This window comes from Ictidomys tridecemlineatus, chromosome 12, assembly GCF_052094955.1.
Source record: "Ictidomys tridecemlineatus isolate mIctTri1 chromosome 12, mIctTri1.hap1, whole genome shotgun sequence".
NCBI classification, from domain to species: domain Eukaryota; kingdom Metazoa; phylum Chordata; class Mammalia; order Rodentia; family Sciuridae; genus Ictidomys; species Ictidomys tridecemlineatus.
The window spans coordinates 90,513,538-90,529,813 of NC_135488.1; the positions used below are offsets into that span (position 1 = coordinate 90,513,538).

A 16,276-nucleotide genomic window follows, 5' to 3' on the forward strand; every position below is an offset into this window, starting at 1 on the left:
TACTAAGCCCTAGACCAACATCATTCTAAATGGAGAAAAATTGAAAACAGTCACTCTAAAAACTGCAACAAGACAGGGATGCCCTCTTTCCTCACTTCTAGTTCTTGAAACACTAGCTAGAGCAATTAGATGAAAAGTATTAAAGGGATACAGAAAGGAAAATAACTCCAATTACAGTATTTGCTGATGATATGATTCTATATCTAGAAGACCTAAAAAATTCCACCAGAAAACTTCTAGATCTAATAAATGGATTCGGCAAAGTAACAGGATATAAAATCAGCACCCACAAATCAGAGGCATTTCTGTACACCAGTGAGAAATCCTCTGAAAGGGAAATGAGGAAAACTACCTCATTTACAATAGCCTCAAGAGAAAAAAAAAAACTTAGAGTCAATTTAACAAAAGAGGTGAAAGACCTCTACAATGAAAACTACAGAACGCTAAAGAAATAAATCTAGGAAGACCTTAGAAGATGGAAAGATCTACCTTGTTCTTGGTTAGGCAGAATTAATATTGCCAAAATGACCATACTACCAAAAGCATTATACAGATTTAATGCAATTTCAATCAAAATCTCAATGATCATTCCTTATAGAAATAGAAAAAGAAGTCATGAAATTCATCTTGGAAAATAAGAGACCCAGAATAGTTAAAGCAGTCCTTAGCAAGAAGAGTAAAGCAGGTGGCATCACTACACCAGACCTTAAGCTATACTACAGAGCAATAGTAACAAAAACAGCATAGTATTGGCATGGGTAGACCAATGGTACAGAATAGTGGACACAGACACTAACTCACAAAATTACAATTATGTTAGACAAAGGTGCCAAAAATATACATTGGAGAAATGATAGCCTCTTCAATAAATGGTGCTGGAGAAACTGGAAATCCATCTGCAAAAAGATAAAATTAAACTCCTCTCTCTTACCATGCACAAAACTCAACTCAAAATGGATCAAGGACTTAGGAATAAAACCAGAGACCCTGCATCTAATAGAAGAAAAAGTATACCCAGATCTCCATCATGTGGGATTAGGCCTCAACTTCCTTAATAAGACTCCTTTGGTACAAGAATTAAAATCAAGAATCAATAAATGGGATGGACTCAAACTAAAAAGTTTCTTCTCAGCAAAAGAAACGATCTGTGAGGTGAATAGAGAGCCTACATCTTGGAAGCAAATCTTTACCCCTCACACATCAGATAGAGCAGTAATCTCTAGGGTATATAAAGAACTCAAAAAGTTAAACACCAAAACAAAACAAAACAAAAACCACCAAATAACCCAATCAACAAATGGGCAAAGGACCTGGACAGACACTAATCAGAAGATGATATACAATGAATCAACAAATATATGAAAAAATGTTCATCATGGCTAGCAATTAGAGAAATGCAAGTCAAAACCACTCTAATATTTCATCTCCAGTCGGAATGGCAGCTTTTATGAATACAAACAACAGTAAGTGTTGGTGAGGATGTGGGGAAAAAGGTACACCTACATTGCTGGTGGGACTGCAAATTGGTGCAGCCAATATAGAAAGCAGTATGGAGATGTCTTGGAAAATTGGGAATGGAACCACCATTTGACCCAGCTATTCCTCTCCTCGGTCTATACCCAAAGGACTTAAAAATAGCACACTACAGGGACACAGCCACATCAGTATTTATAGAAGCGCAATTCACAGTAGCTAAACTGTGGAACCAATCTAGATGCCCTTTGGTTGTTGATTGGATAAGAAAAATGTGGTATGTATACACAATGGAATATTTTCAGCATATAAAAGAGAATAAAATCATGGCATTTGCAGGTAAATGGATGTAGTTAGAGAATATAATGCTAAGTGAAATTAGCCAATCCCCCCAAAATCAAATGCCAAATGTTTTCTCTGATATAAGGATGATGATTCATAATGAGGTTTGGGGTGGAGCATGGGAGGATTAGACAAACTCTAGATAGGGCAAAGGGAAGGGAGGGGACATTGGATTAGGAAAGACATTGGAATGAGATGGATATCATTACCCTAATGTATGAAGACATGAATGATGTGACTCTAATTTGTATACAATCATAGATATGAAAAATTGTGCTCTATATGTATAATATGAAGTATAATGCATTCTGTTGTCATTTATAACAAATTAGAATTAAAAAGTTTTTTATTTAAAGTTTTATTTAAATGGAATCATAAAATATGTAGTCTTTTGTGTTTGGTTTTCATGTAGCGTGAAGTTTTGAGATTCATCTATATTGTTGCATATATAGATAAAATTTTTCATTGATGAGTGGTATCCTGTTTTATGGATACACCATATTGTGTTTATCTATTCACCTTTTGTTTTCTGTTGCCATAACAAATAACTGAGATAATTAACTTAAAAAGAGGAAGGGTTTATTTTGATTCACAGTTATGGAGGTATCAGTCCCTGGTTGGTTGGGCTGACAATGCAGAATATCATGGGGGGAACACATGGTGGAGGAGGCTGCTCATTTCATGGAGCCTGGAAAGTGAAAGAGGAAAGGGCTGGAGTCCCAGTATATCCACCAAGGGCCTGTTCCTAGAGACTGGGCTTCCTCCCAATAGGGCCACCTCTTAAAGTTTCCACTACCTCCCAGTAGCCCATAGACTAGGGACCAAACCTTTAGTACTTGGGCCTTTGCGGGACATTTATCCAAACCATAGCACTAGTATAAGAATATTTCAGGGTTTTTTTCCTGCATGTTGGCGGCTATTATACTGTTATGAAAATTCACATTCAATTCTTTCTTAGGTTCTTGGGTAGGTATTTAAGAATGAAATTACAGCATTGTTTTCTAGGTGTATGTTTAGTTTTTTTTTTTTTTTTAAGGAATTTCCTAAGTATTTGCAACATTTTGCATATTTCTTAGCGGCATATAAGAGTTTCAGCTTTCCCATAACCTCTCCTGAACTTTGAATTGTCAGAGTATTCCATATACTCTGTGTCGTGGAAAAGAATATGTACATATTATGCTCTTGTTGAACTGAATTGCTGAATAAATATCAGGTCACATCAATGGTGTTGTACAAGTCTTGTTCATCTTTATAGGTTTTCTTTCAATTTGTATCTGGTAGAGAAAGAAGGTTGTAGCCTCTGGATGTAATTGCACTTGCCTGTTTGTTCTTATATTTCTACTGGATTTTACTTCATGTATTTCAAGCTTTTTTTCAATGAATAAATGCTTACGATGTTATGTCTTTAAATTAATTGACCTTTTTTATCATTGTGAAATGACTACCTTCATTCCTGGTTATATTCTTTGTTCTAAAATCATCAGCTTTGCCAATATTAATATAGCTGCTTCAGTATTCCTCTGACTAGTGTTAGCACTAGTGTCTTTTCCTCTGACTAGTGTTAGCATTAGTGTCTTTTTCCTTCCTTTTATTTTTTAGCCTATTTGTGTCTTTATTGTGTACTTTTTGTAGGGAGCATATAGTTGAGGCTTGCTGCTGCTTTTTTCTCCTTTTAGTCTATTTGCCATTTAAATGGGCATGTTTAGATTATTTACACTAAAAGTTATAGGTAGTTGGGTCTTACTACTTTTTTCTATTTATCTATTGTTTCCTTCTTTTTTCTATCTTCTTTTGAATTTAGTATTTTTTATAATACTATTTTTATCTCATTTATTGATTTTAATAGCTATACCTCTTATATTTTTAGTGATTGCTTTTGGACTTACAGTATGTCTTTAACTGATCACTATCATCCTTCAAGTGATTTTATACCATTTCACATGTAGCATATGGAACTAAAACTATTCTATTACTCTCTTCTGTCCTTAGCTCTCTTATCATCACACATTATACTTGTAGATAGTATAAGCTCCATAACACTCTCTTGTTGTCTTTGATTTAGTCAGTTATCTTGATGAGATTTGAAAAATAAGATATGTTTAGCATTTTTGATGTTCTTTAGTGCTTTGTGATAATACATAGTATTGCCAGGGATCATTTTTCCTTTTTTGAAGGATTTCCTTCAGTATTTCTTATAGTGCAGATCTATGGTGATTTTTTTAATTCTTTTTAGTTATATATATATATATATATATATAAAATACATAAAATATATATATTGATTATTTTTAGTTGTATATATATATATATATATATATATATATATAAAACATTAGGATTTATTTTGACACAATCACAAAAGCATGAAATATAATTTGCTTTAATTCAGTTCTCAGGACTTCCACCCTCCCCTGTTTCCCTCCACCTGCTGATCTTTCTGCAGTTTATTTATAGTTGGTTTTTTTTTTTAATTATTGTCTTCTGGATATACCTGATGTTGGGATCCACTATTGTGTATTCATATAGTATACAGAAGTTTGGTGAAATTCATTCCACTGTTCTTCCCTTTTAATTATTAATTTTTTCAGTATTTGTTAGTCTGATAGTATTTTGCCTTCATTTATGAAAAATTGTTTTGTGAGTTGGTATTTCAAGCTTGACTATTTTTTAATTATTTTAAAATGTTGCTTCACCTTACTCTGATTTATATTGTTTCCAATCATAAGTCATTCATTCTTTGTCCTCTGTCCTCCTTTTCCCTCCTTTCGCTTTTAATATTTTTCTATCGCTATTTCAAGCAATTTGATTATGATGTCCCTCTCATTGAGGCTGGTTGCATGATTTCTTGCTTAGAACTCTGGGTTTATAGTTTTCATCAAATTTGGGAAAATATTTTGGCAATTAATCAGAAAACTTTTTTCTTTTTCCCTGTTGATTAGGCCTCTCGAAGTTATCCTGCAACTAATCATTCATTTTATCCTAGTGTTTTTTCCCTATTTCATTTGTTTAGTTTTTTTAGTTAATGAATCTTTTTAATTTTATCTATTCTTTGATCTATTTTGTTAATAGACATTTCTGTCCATTTTTTGGGCTATATTTTTCTAAGTTTTTTACAAGTTCATTAATTTTTTTTATTGGATTCCAGACATTGTGAATTTTACCTTATGTTGGATATTTTTGTATTCTTATCAGAATTCTTGAGCTTTGTTCTGTGATGCAGTAAAGTTATTTGGGAAACAGATCCTTTTGAGATTGTTCTGAAGCTTATTTAGGTTAGTACAGTGTTGCCTGTAGGTTAGGGCTAATTTTTCCCAATACAAAGGCAATATTTTCCTGAGGCTCCTCCTCTTAAATTATGGTTTTCCACTCTGGTAGTGGGAACATGAACTGTTCCTAGCCCCAGGGAGCTCTTGGCATTGTTCTCTCTCACCTGCTTGGTGCTTCTGTACCTCACAAGCCTGTGGGAATCAGTGTGGAGCTGAAACCAGATGGAGACGGACTCTGCAGATCTTGGGAGCTCACTGCCCTACATCTCCTCTACTCTGGCAATTCTCTGTCCTTGCTCTCCAGCTGCCTTAGTTTTCCATAGTCCTAGGTTCATCTTCTCAACTCCAGGAGGCTTTTCCTGCTTGGCCTTGAACTTGGAAACCAACTCTAGGTTATAAGTTGGGATAATTCTAGAGATCGGTAGGATTTTTCTCTTTTCAGGGATCATCTACCTGATGTTTAATGTCTGTGAACCGCTGTTTGATATCTTGTTCTTTATTTTAGTTTCTTCCTGTGAAAGGGTAAAGCTTGTCCTTGCTACTCTATTTGTCCAGGTGCCATACTTTTGGCAGCTAAAAACCTACTGTATTACTCATTAAAGAGGAAATTAAATAAAAATTATCCGGTGTTTATGTCTGTGATAAATTTTCAAATCTATGGATACAGATAAGCAGACTTATAGTTGTAAATTCATTGATTAGAAAATATAAGTGAACATTTACCCTAGCAAATTAGAAAAAGTAAAAAGTAAACTCATAAATTCTGGACATGTAGATAATAAGGAGGAAAGGAATTAAATAGAGGAAAAAGAATATGAGAATCAATAAACCTAATGCTGGAGATATAAAAGATATGTAGAAAAGACAAAGCTTCAGCTAGATCACCTAATAAATAAAAGAGAAGGTATAAATATTATTTATTGGTTAGTTATTAGTAGGAACAAAAAGAGAACATACCTACTAATATAGCAGATATTTAAAAGCTGTTTAGGGAATATTATGAGCAATTTGTGCTAATAGAATGAAAGCCTGGATGCGTGAATTTGTAGAGTCAAGACTGGGGACTGTCGCAGTACTCCAGAGGTGAGATGATGGTGGCCTGAACTTGAGGGAGATGGAAACAGAAATAAAAAGATGGGGCAGACATTTGGAATTCCATGAAGAAAGGGTGAGGATGGGCAGTGAAAGTCTAAAGAATTGAGGGTGTTCTGGCTTGGGTACTTGGAAGGTGGTGGGGATGGCATGGCATTACACCTGAGGAACAGCAGAGGGATTTTTTGGTGGGGTGAATAACACAGGGTCCAGTGACGTTATCCAGTTGGTTTTATAGGTATTGAGCTTGTAAGGTAAATCTAGGTAAATTGTGACTGCTTATGTAGCCACAGGATTGGGTTCCTATTTTAAAACTCACCAGCTTGTTTTCTTTTTGTGAGCATACCTTTGAATATTTCCACAAATGCACAATGCCTTTTGAAAAATCAGATTAAACCCTCCCCTGTATAAATATTAGTCACCCAGCTTGATCCTAGATATGAGAACAGAGGTCGTACTGAGAACAGTCTCTTGTAATAAATTCTAAATTGTATGCTTGTAACAGGAGCTCTTAACTTTTTGGCACAGTTTTTACATAAGAACTCAGATTTCTTTGAGTAATGTGCCTGTGCCTTAGAGTTAGACTCTGTAGAAGTCCTTGCCAGGCTAGTTTGGCCTTGCTGTGAGGGGCTGGGGCTGTCTTTTGCAGGACATAGCCCCAAATACCTTTCATTTAACTCATTAAGTTCCTAAGCTACTTAAACAGGAGCTGCTCTCATTTAGGTTAGTGTGCTCATGTAGACTTTTCTCTCCTCTCCTTGGCCTAAACAAAACTCCCAGGCAACCGAGGATAGAAGCAAGATTGTTCCCCTGTTTTTTGTCATTGTTAGTGAGAATTCATTGTGGCAAGTACTGGAAACAGCCTTTCCTTTTATACTTTCATCCTTTGATTGGATTTAAGGCTGCTGCTTACCACCTCAAGCCATCTAGTGTTCAGGTAGTACTAGCCTGACCTTCATTGGACTATTATTAATACCTTTATCTGTATTGTCAAAAGTATTTAGTGCCTGTCACAAGTGGTGTTCTTCCTAATTCTTACTGACACATAAGACAATTATACCTTGAACACACTTTTTATTATATGGTTCAAACTAAATTTTTAAAAAGCAACACTTTTTCTAGTTTTAATAGATTACTTGGAACTTCAGTATAAATATATAGACAAATATAATTCATTAATGATTTTCATATTTCATACAGTTATTATTCTTGTATTTTTAATATTTTAATTATCACAGAAAAGGCTTATATCATGGTCCAGTAAATTTTTTGTTGACAAATATTAAACAAGCCACCAATTTCTTTTTATCCTTGTTTTTCAAATTTAATCATTAATTTTCATTTTTAAAATAAAGGATCTATAACAGTGTTCAAAAATTAAAGTGCTGCTGGGCACAGTGGCACACACCTATAATCCCAGAGATTGGGTAGGCTGAGGCAGGAGGATTGAAAGTTCAAAGCCAGCCAATATGATACTAGTTCTCCATTAGGAATTTATATTATTTCTTGAATGGATACAGAGGCATCCATCATTTTGGTGGTGGTTGTTTATGTTAAATAGTATAAGAATTCCAGAAAGTTGTTTGATTTCATAAATGTATATCTGAACTGGTATTATGTGTACTCTTAACACTAACTCATATGGTAGGTTTTAATTGCTATTGTAGTGGAATCAGAATTTTTATTTTTGTTTCAGATATGAAGAATTAGGAAATAAAATGTTATTTTTATGTGTGTATTTCAAGGGCACAAAATCTTGATTAAAAATCATATATTTTGTGTGTAATGTCAGATCACAATTGTGTCCTCAGAAAATCTTTCCCTGACTTCCCTAGTATCTGAAGAAGGTCCTCTTACAGCAACATACCAATTTCCAGTTCTGTATGTATTTTTCTTCCACATTAGACTATCTTCCTCCAAGAACTCATTATAAAGAACATCTTGCACAGTGCCTGGTGCTAAATATTTGTTGAGTGAGGTAATTGATGAATTTTTAAGCTTCTTCTGATGTTTTCTCCAAAAATGAAATGTAGGCACAAGTAAAATTCAAAATTAAATCTTAAATTTTATGTAAGGCAGTAGAAAGTATATATGGTATTTACATAATGAATAAATTCAAATAATCTTTTGGTTGTGGGTAATTTGGTGATTTAAAGCATAGGGAGTTTTGTTTGTTTTGTTTTAGAATCAAGACAGCCTGAGTTCAAATTTTTTTTTTAACATCTCTGAATGCTTTATCTCTCAGACAGAATAATAGTGTTTCTACCTCCTGGGGCCACTGTGGAATAGATGAGACACACATAAAGTTTCTGGCACAATTCCTGGCACACCGTGCGTGTTCAATAAGAGGTGCTTCTTCAGTGGTTATTACTGATGTGGAGTTATCACCATCAGTTTAATGTTGAATCAAGGGCAAAATATGTTCAGATAGAAATTACAAAGTTTTGTAAAATAGCCCATTGTGTTAGTGTTTTTTTTTTTTTTTTTAAAGAGAGATAATTTTTTAATATTTATTTTTTAGTTTTCGGCAGACATTTTAATATATTATTGGTCATGAATTAATATTTTATTAAAGATACAAAAAGTCCATTGTTTAGGGAATATAAATTTGTTCTTCATAATTGGCAAATATGATATTTTTGAAGGCTGTAGGGTATTTTGTAATCATTAAATATTATGTTTTTAAGCCCCTACAGTGTTCGTACACATAAAGGAGATTGTTGATTTTCATCTACTTCCCACTAGGAATTCTTGCTTGAATGGAAATGGGAAAAAGAAAAAAAAAAGTCACTGAAAGAGACTGGTTGTCGACATTGCAGAATTCTCAAAGGGGCAGACCCTAATCTGAAATGAATGTTCTGGTAAAGTCCCATAAGCATTCTGTCACTCTCATATGAGTAGTTGTTTGCCTTAATATATTAAATCTTTAAATATGCTTACTTTGAAATGCCAAAAATACTAACTGAAAAATACACATAAAATACATGTGGTTTAACAGAGTTGCATGTCCTCGTATAAATCTTACTCTTTTTCAATTAGAAGTCTTAGACATTCTCTTACATGTTTTCATGGAAAACAATAAAACTGAAGTCATTGTGCTTTCATTTGGTTCTGTGACTGATATGACACTGTACAGCTTTCAAGAGATTCAGAATCTGCCAGTACTTTGAATAATTTAACTTAAATTGTAGATAAACTAACTACCTCATCAGTTTCTCCTGTTCAGTTGAGCATAAATTGCAACAGTTGCACATAAATTGCAACAGTTGTGCATAAATTGCAAATGCTTTTAGAAGTCACTAGCACAAATTTCATACAATTTTGCTTTTTTTTTCCCTCCCTCTAATAATGCATGCTTTTAAGAATTTGAACAACCAACTGGGTGCAGTGGCAAGTCTGTAATCCCAGTGGCTCGGGAGGCTGAAGCAGGAGAATTGAAAATTCAAAGCCAGCCTCAGCAACTTAGTGAGACTCTGTCTCAAAAATAAAAAGGGCTGAGGATGTGGCTCAGTGGTTAAGTGTCTCTGGGTGCAATCCCTAGTACCAAAAAAACAAAACAAACAAACACAAAAAATCCACAACCAAAAAATTGAGAGTCTCTTCCTTCTACCTCTCCTTTCCCTACTACCTATATATAACCACAGGTTACTGGTTTGTATCCTTTTATGTGAGTTTGCATATTGTATGTATATATATATGTATATATATATTTATATATAGTTATTTTCATGCTATATATACTACATACCTCACATATATATGTGTATATATATATACACATATATATATATAGTTATTTTTAATGCTGTATCATTGTGCAACTTGTGCTTTTACTTTAATAGCATGTTACAGAAATGTCATTTTATTAGTACACATGGCTGTACTTCATATGGTATTTCCTTGTATGAATTCATCGTAATTTTATTTGGATGTTTTCCTAAATGCCTTTTATTATAAACATTATTGCAGCAAATACAGAAGCATATTTTTGCACATTTTTTAGAATGAATAGATTGTTAGAAGTGAAGCTGTTGGGTTAAAGATTTTGTTTTTTAAAGTGTTGATACTAAAAATTGCTATTTTAATAATTGTTGGTCTAGTTTATATCCCCATCATGAATATATGAAGATAGCCACTTTTTATATTTTCCTGTTCATTCATGTTCTTCATTCGTCAGATCAATACACCAAAAAATGTATTTTAATGTTTTAACTTATTTGTAGTTCTTATATAAACTGTTACTTAGTGTCATCTTTTACTTGTATTTTTTGGTACTAGGCATTAAACCCAGGGGCACTCTACTACTGAGATATGCCCCAGTGCTGCGCCCCCCCCCCACATACTTTAAATTCTTTTGTGACAGTGAGGCTGGCCTTGAACTTGTGATTCACCTGCCTCAGCCTCCTGAGGCTTTAGGATTTACAGGCATGTGCTATCACACCTGACTGTCCATTTTCTAGTTATTTATTTTGGCACAGGGAATCCATATTATGTTGCTGTTTTTCTCTTGAAATCTTTCACTCCATGATTATCAAAATGCAACAGGTTTTCTTATAATATTTTATTAATATTGTCTTTTACATTTAAGTCTTATAACACCTGAATTTTTTTGTGAGGCATCAGATAGGAGTCTCTAACCCTTCTTTCTCCATTTGATTGTTCTAAAAGTGTCTTCACAGTGATGTCAGTTGCTGTTTTTACATATTCTAAATTTGAATGCCATTGATCTATTTTGTTTATTCGTCCAACAGATACACATTTTTCTAATGATTGTGTCTTTCAGTTTTTTAGAAGCATTTCTTGGTTAATCACACACATTTTCACTTCCAGATGTTTTAAAAGTGCTCTTGGCATGTTTCTAGAGAATATTTGCAATTTGTGTGACAGATATCATACCTTTAACTGTGTTTGGCAGTTTCTGAACATAACACCTTTGAAGGCCCAGGTACTCCAAGCCTTGTCAGACTGTTTACTGTGGCTGTCACTGCCTCTGACCTTTGCGGTCTGCCACTCTGTTTTCTTTTGACTGCTTGCCCTCCCAGGCCCCCTACCACCAGCATACTCACTTTATTTGCTTGTGGCCACTGCTTTTCAGCTTTTGTGAATGGCAGTTAATCTTCTGTAGATCTCACTGGACATAATGCGTCAGGTCATGATTTTAGGTTTCCTATTATTCAGTCCCTTCATTGTTGTTGGCTGCTTATGGTTTACTTCACAAATACCAAACCAGCCTCATCTTTTAAATCATGCATTTGGAGCTAGTATTTCATTTCATTTGCTCAGATTTATAGAAAGTCTGTTTTCCTAACAAGTAAGGTATTACTGAATAGTTATTATAATACTGTATTTCTGTTGTGCACACTGGAGGTAAAGTACTTTGTCACTGTTGCCCCTAACCCTCCTGCTAAGTCTACTTAAATGTTGTATTAGGATGTACTATATCAAGATGATCAGCATGTTTTTAATTAACTGGTGCTATTACACTGGTTGTTTCTCTTGGATAACTATAAGTTTTTCTTTCTTTCTTTCTTTTCCAATTGTGACTAAAATTTTTAAAGCTTTCAGTTTATATAAAATGGAGTGGAAACATGTTTGGAAAACCATAAAAAATGAGCTATATATGAAAACTGTCAGATGACAGTTTGATTTATAGAAAATAAATATTTGATTTATAGCAAATAAATATTTCCAAAGGTTTATTGATTATAAAATAAGGATATTTCCATAACTGATTGTTTCCTGGTAAATGTGTGACCAGCAGCATTAAATTTTTATTAAAATGAAAGAAATCTCTGATATTTAGGTGCTTTTTCTCCCTCCCTCTCATCTTCTTTTCTCCTAGTTTGAATTTTATTCAACTTTCCTATTTCAGGGTGGGGTAGCTTTTTCCAGAGGAGCATATACCCTTTTATATTTTGATATATTTTTTTAAACCAAGAAAATACCCTCTGTGTGCTTCTTTTCTCTTGCTTCTCCTTTTTATCTTCCCCTTTCCTCTTTCTTTCCATTATTGACTATATATCACCACTTATCAGTTAAGGATAAAATAAATTTATTTGCTTTCTGACGTTACTTTATTGACACCCTAAACCTCTACTCCAATTTTTCCCTCCCAGCACTGGGGATTGAACCTAGAGACACTTAACCACTAAGGTGTGTCCCAAGACTTTTTTTTTTTTTTTCCCTTAAATTTCCCAGGTTGGCTTTGAACTTGGCAGTCTTCCTGCCTTGGCCTCCTGAGTTGCTGAGATTGATTACAGGTGCAACACTGTACCCAGCTCTGGCTTCCACTTTTGATTTTGAGAACAAAAATAAGTAAGTGCACTATACAACATTATATATTCATCAGTTTATATTTCTAAAACATAATTTTAATTTTTCTTTTATGAAATTATTATTTGTTTTACATAAACCTTCATCTTATGAGACAATGATGAAGCTTCTGCTTTTTTTCCCCAAGGTGCTACAGACGGAACCAAGGGCTTTATGCATGTGAGGCCAGTTCTTTACTACTGAGCCACATCCTCAGCCCCTTAGATGCTTTTTTTTTTAAAAAATACAATTATTGTTTTTACTTAACACACATAGTATAGTACATTTTAAGCAAATTAATATAGATTTCTTAATATTTTTCCAGTTTATGTCCTATTTTGAGTCACACTTACTGAGTTACCATGGTAGAAAACAAAAGGTAAAAAAGTTCCACCCTTCACTCTTGGCTTTGGATATACACTGAAATTGTTTAAACTTTTAAATAAAAGTGTTTTTCTGATTATGAAAATATTTACTTACCTTTATTTGGGAAACATAACATTAAAATGATAATAGACATTACCTATCTTGCTGCATATTTAAAATGGGATTTTGTGCATTTATGTATGATTAATAATAAAATATAGTTGATAATTTATTGATCACTTAGTATCTACCTGAACTATTCTGAGCTCTTTATAAGTACTGACTGATTCAGCCTTCATAACAGCCTTTTGGGGTAATTTACCTCATTATCTCCAGTTTGTATAAGGGAACTAGCATTTGAATAAGGAATTTGCCCACTGTCATACATCTAATACATGTATTATGTGTTCATAATAAATGATGGAGCAGGATTTAAACAGTGTATACTCACTACCACATATTGCCTTTGTATGTGTTGATGTTCACATGTATACCATCTTGCCTGCTTACCTGTTTATTTCAGGGGAGGAAGTGCTTCTAAAGAATAAGTAAAGAATGACTAAGTAAAGCAGAGGGAAATCTTAATCTTTTAATTTACATATAGTTTTTTCTTAATATCTCAGGGATTCAACATGGATACTCAAATCTGCAGATTCTCAAATATCTTACAAAAATAGCCTCATAATTGCATAAACTTATGCAATACCCTTTAGATCATCTCTAAATTACTTATAATTACTAAGTCACTTATAATGTCTATAAGTTGTAACATTTGGTTGTTATACTGTACTGTTAAGGGAATACTAACAAGAAATAGTCTGGACAAATTAACAAGGGCTACATTGTATTTGCTAATTAAATTGCTGTGTTTCTGCTGTACTTTAGGAATCCAGAACAGTCCTCAAAGGAAGGACCATAATGGAATGGATTATTTGTCTCCAACAGTGCTGGACTTAGGTCTCTGAGGCCACCTTAGGTCCCTGAGGTCTCTGAGAATAAGACTGCTTATTAGATAACTTATGAAATAACCCGGACAGATGTACAGGAGGGGGAAAAAAAGAGCAAATTTTGGGAAAAGAAATAGAATCACCTCAGAGAATATGATAGGGAGAACATATTTATGAGGCCAAAGACAAGATGAGAGAGGCATAGCAGCAGTTAGAGACCCAAGTCTTTGACAGTAACTTGAACTGATCTCACTGGAGATAGCAGACTATTTTTAGATATCATATTTTGATGCAAGAACTTGTGGCCCTTGTTAATTTTTGCTCTGGAGTACAACAACCTAGAATTATAGAATTTTAACCATTTCTCTCTATCTCCATTCAGTTACTTGGTTCCGGCTGTCTTCATCTAAGGCCTACTCTAGATCAGTGTGTCCTTGGAATTTGTACTGCCTTTCCCTGCCCCTCAGGTTGTCGTCCCCTGAGATTACATATTGAAGTAAATGGCCAGCAGTTACAAGCAAATGAGATGCTGTTAAAAGATGTTGGAAACAGGAGAAACATGAAAAAAGAATGGTATTATTTATATTGGTCTTTTGTAATGGGTAAATTTTTAGTGAAAAAAGAAGTAATAGTAGAAAAAATTTATATAATAACAGAAAAAACTGTTTCAAAATATCTTTTATAGTAGTGCTTCATCAGTGATACTGAAAGACATGATGAAGCTGAGTTAATCTGTCTTATAAATATATTTAACTTACTGTGGAATTTTATATCATGGAAAAACATATGTATGTCCTTCTCATTTCATTGATTTTAATAAAAGATATATATCTAGCCCTGAAGTGTAGGCACATATTCCAGTAATTTTTTCTCTTATTCCCAATGTAAATGTGATTTTAAGTTAAAAAAATGAATTTTGCTGCTATATAACTTTATTTTGAAATAACTTATTGCAAAAAATGGGATTCTGAAATTTATAGGTGCTAAGGCATCCCTCTTCTCCCTCCCCAACAACCCAAATTTTATTTGCAGGCAATATGTTCCTAGATCCGAGTGGATGTCTGAAACCTTGGGTCATAGAAAACCCTATATATACTGTTTTTCCTTAATGTACATACCTATGATAAGGTTTAATTTATATGTTGGGTACAGTAAGAGACTAACAACTATAACCATAATAGAATAGTTATAACAATCTGCTATAAAAAAGTTAAAATTCATAAATTCATTATTTCTAGAATTTTCCATTTAACATTTTCTCACCAAAGTTGACTACAGGTAACTGAAAACACAGAAAGTGAATCTGTGGATAAGTGGGGAAGTATGGGTATTCCTTTGTTAAGGTTGAAATTACCTTAAATAGAAGGCTTCTAATGGGACAAAGATCTTATTGGGTAGAATATCTTGTTTTAGTACTATTATACTTAATCTGAACATCTGGTTGTCCACATAAATAAGTATTCAGTTTATTTTTATATATTAGCCTCCAGTTTTCACACTTTTAGTTTTTATTCACTGTATTAATAGGTGAAGCCTTCAGTGATTTAATTAAAATTCATTTCTAACATGCTCACTTATTGTTTCTCTAACTTTGAACAAATTAGGAGGTGAGGGTGGATTTAAGCATCAGGCTGACAGTAAGAATTAACCACTCACAACCTGATAAGAGACAGGGAGAAAACTCAAATCTTTCAAATTAAATAAGCAGAACAGCCTGTACTTATTTAGAGAAGTGATTCTTAACCTGTGAATTAGGAACATCTCTGAGGAATCCAATGGAAGCTTGTAGTCTTTCTTCTCACATGTGTAAACATGGTTCTTGGGCTTGCTGCAGCCCAGTCTTGGGCCCCAGGTTAAAAACCCGTGGTACAGACAAATAGCATTACATCCTCAGTAGCCTTTAAGTTCATCACTTCAAGACAGTTAATAGGTAATCGATGCAGTTGGCAATATTGATTTAGCTGGGAATGTTAAATTTTATACCATGTACTTAATAAATACACAGTATTTTTAAAATTAAAATATTGTTTCCATTTAACATTTTATCCTGTTGCCTGGAAAACACAAGTCTTCATTCTCCAGGGATACTGTGGGGAGGTGTTAGCCTGCATTTGTATTAAACAAAAGCTACATGGTAGCATTTTAATCAGTGATGTCCTGAAGCCCCCTCCACCCACCTTTTTTTTTTTTTTTTTTTTAAACTAATGACATAATGAGCCTGTATGCCCATGTTTGCATTCAGAGATACCAGTTTAGCTGGAAGGTTGTAATCTACTCTGGTGGTGTGTTTACATCACTAAAGTACTGCAACTCAAGACTCGGTCTGCTCTCATTTTCTCAAGCTGGTTTTTCAACATTTGCCAGCATACAAAAAAGAACATTCTCTTTTATTCTTCATTTTCTGATTTGGGAACAGTTAATGATATGTGCACATGAATAATTCTTTTTTTAGGGGATTGAATTCAGGGACACTTGACC

General features: G+C 33.8%; 1 protein-coding gene across 11 annotated transcripts in view; it reads left to right on the forward strand.

Moving 5' to 3' along the window:
- Positions 1-16,276, forward strand: part of Map4k3 (mitogen-activated protein kinase kinase kinase kinase 3) — a 178,123-nt gene that overhangs the window by 32,183 nt on the left and 129,664 nt on the right. The gene's annotated exons all lie outside the window — the stretch shown is intronic.